The sequence below is a fragment of the Dipodomys ordii genome, unplaced genomic scaffold (assembly GCF_000151885.1).
Source record: "Dipodomys ordii isolate 6190 unplaced genomic scaffold, Dord_2.0 Scaffold56, whole genome shotgun sequence".
In the NCBI taxonomy this organism is placed as follows: Eukaryota; Metazoa; Chordata; class Mammalia; order Rodentia; family Heteromyidae; genus Dipodomys; species Dipodomys ordii.
The window spans coordinates 8,341,823-8,345,070 of record NW_012267272.1 but is presented as its reverse complement, the minus strand read 5'-3'; the positions used below and the strand labels follow the sequence as shown (position 1 = coordinate 8,345,070).

The 3,248-nt window shown below is 39.0% G+C and overlaps 1 protein-coding gene across 1 annotated transcript in view; it reads right to left on the bottom strand.

Moving 5' to 3' along the window:
* Mgam (maltase-glucoamylase) overlaps positions 1–3,248 on the bottom strand; it is a 131,250-nt gene that overhangs the window by 61,680 nt on the left and 66,322 nt on the right. The window lies entirely within an intron of this gene.

The window sequence follows — 3,248 nt, the reverse complement described above, 5'->3', positions numbered from 1 at the left end:
CAGTATTCATATTCTCTTGTCTCTCCAACACTCCACCAGAGACCACATACTCCTCAGGCTCTGATGCTCCTGAACTCTCTACCAATATGTGCACAGTGACAGAGAACTTATTTTAATAAACCTCTGAGGATAAGAGATTAAAACTAGTATACAGAACTGAATCACACATCATCTGTTTTTATTTGTCCATATTATTGCCTCCTTTGGATAACAGTGACCAGACAATTATTGAAAATTCCATCATAAATGGAAATATGCTCACCTATAGTCAGTTATGCAAATGAAATTAGAAACATAATTACAGGAAGTGCTAAATCCTAACACCCAAGGTTCCTGAAAATGGGCTACTCACCTGGCTGGCCGTAAACTCACATAAAATGTAAACATCATTGGCCACAGTATCTGAAAATAATAAAAAGACAAGTCAGACTGGCCTGCCAACAAAGGAGGCTGAATTTCACCTGCTTCTTCTTAGAGCTACTTGATGTCACAAGTAGCAGAATATCCTTCCTTATAAATGACTGAAAATTATTCGATTGCATCTTTCTACATCGACTTCTTTGTTCCTTCACCTGCCGGTGCACACTAACATGTGCTGTTATTTGAAAAATGCTCCAAAAAACAGGAGATTGGAGATTTCTATGGTGTGTTGTTTGCATTGGATACACAAAGACTATTTCAGCATTTCAGGAAAGCTCTGCACTGTTTTCCACAATGGCTGTGCCAATTTACCACCTACCAGAGCATCTGAATGTAGTTCCATTTACTCCACACACTCTCCCTCCTTTGCTGACTCCTGTCTGTTGATATCAACCATCCTAACGAATGTGATGTGACATGCTCTTGTAATTTTTAAATTTGCATAATTCTGCTGATTTGGGGGGAAAGAAGGTGGAGAGGAAAAACATTGAAAGAAAATGACATAGGGGTGGTTAAAAAAGAAATGTACTCAATAATGACATATGGAGTTAAAAAAGAAATGTACTCCATACTGACTTTTGTAACTGTGACCCGTCCATACATCACCTTTACGATAACATTTTTAAAGAAAGGCAAAGGACAGCTCCCATACCCTGAGTTAAAGTTCTAGTACAAGCCCGTGCACACACACACACGCACACACACACACACTCACACACAGGGCATTCGCCTGAGTTGGAAAACCCTTAGATTTGTGACACATGGATAAAACTGGAACATGTTCTACAAGGAAAATAAGAGAGACATTGAAAAATGTACCTTATGATCTCATTTATAACACAATCTAAAAAATCATTCAACTTACATAAGTTAAGAGGATAGAACAATGGTGGCCTGGGGCAGGGGTTGGGAGACATAGAGAGATGTTAATAAGTGTATATGTTAACTACTTTGATCATGAGAAATCATAATACAATGTATGTGTATAGGTTATTCCCTTTGACTATGTTCAATTTATGTCAATTAAATAATTTAAAATAAAATAACAAGCTTTTAAAGAAAGTCCCATCTTGAAATAAATACCAGTATAGAAAGAATATCCAAGGACAATCTACCATTTCCCTTCTCCCATCGTTATGTACTTGAAATACTCTCAAGACTATGTCCTGTGGGATTCGACTGCCAACCAAGGCAGAGCCACAGGAACTGTTACTGTGACAGGGCAAGAACATGTGCAGAACCATGGCCAGATGCACACCAGGAAGAATGTGCATCCTCACTGGCTCACTCAGATGGGGATGCTTCCGATGCCTTCGTATGCTGCCCATTTGCTCCTAGCTTTCTTGGGGAAGATATTTACGGATCAGTGAAAGGAGTGCCTATGACAGATCCAGGTTGGTGCAGAATTCTAAGTTCATCTACTACTTCTTCAACACCACAATTAGAGAGCAAACTCTTCTATCAAGAACTGACCACTGCACCTGCAGAGATTTCTCCAACAGCTGATTAGCCAGCAGGAAGGAAGGGCCAAAGATGCAGGTTTGAAATAGGCAATGCGCCCATAACAACACTCACCCTTTGACTGCCCATCATCCCAGAAAAGTTCGCCTCTGGCTTCATTGTTCCCATCCAGGGCAATGATAAGACCAAGAGGGTTCTGGCGGCTGCAGGAGACAAGATTCACATGAGAGACACGAAGATGGCAGCAAAAAAAACTGCCTTGCTTTCCTTCAAATTTCATTTGAGAAAAGTTAGCAACAGCAGATGATACTGCTTTACTTTAGGGACAAAGACCAGTGTCTGTTATTGAATAATGTCACAGGACAGAAAACAATCCAATATGTGACAATGAGCATCCACACAGGCAGCAAGAACATGAGCACCAGAATCACGACAGTAAAAATCAATATCAAAATATTAACCCCCTGCAAAAAAAGAATCGCCACAGTAGTTACAGTAAAAGCTATGGCTATAAACATACATATGTTTAAATGTCAAAGGTCATTTAAATATTTATAACTTCACTATCAGATGATACAAAATTATCAATATAGGTAAATGGCCATGAGCCCCTGACAGGAAACATATAAGGGGCATATGTGTCTGTCCCATCATGATCCATATGATTCTGTGGGTCAGAGTTTCCCTACCACTGATTTAGGACATGGACTATGAGAGTATATGAAAATCCTGAGCAATAATGGCGCAGCCAGCTCATTTTAGGGATGACGTCCACAGAAGTAGCAACTGATCCCAGGAACAAATTCACGTAGACTGCAACACAGTTATACAAATCTATATCATAGTAATTTGCTTTATGTGATTGCATATATGGTTTTGATGGGAAGACAGCACATCCTAATAACTGACATTATATTTGGGAGTAGAAAGTACAAGACACGACTCAAACAGGTCATCTCTAAAGGAAGAAGACCCACATTTAAGTCCTTCACATCACATTGGAAACAAAAGTTCATCAGTTATTCCAGATAATAAGGCAAGATGAAGGAAAGTCACACAAAGAAGTCACAACCGATTTGTGTTGCCCAAAGGACCACAGGTGGCATTTGCAAGCCTAGCATGTAACAACTATACCTGAAATATTTAGCAATATTAAGAAGAGAAATTGAAGTATGGAGAAAATGCATGAATATAATTTAAATAACTAGAAGAAAGAAACGGAAGTATTCCTACTACTGGAAGAGTGGAGACTTTTTTGGAGGGAATTGGAGTGTAACTTGGATCACTGAAAATGCACCAGGGTTCACTCCTTTACAAAAAATAAAATCAACAAAAATCAAAATGAATGAAATCCAATTGGATTGAGC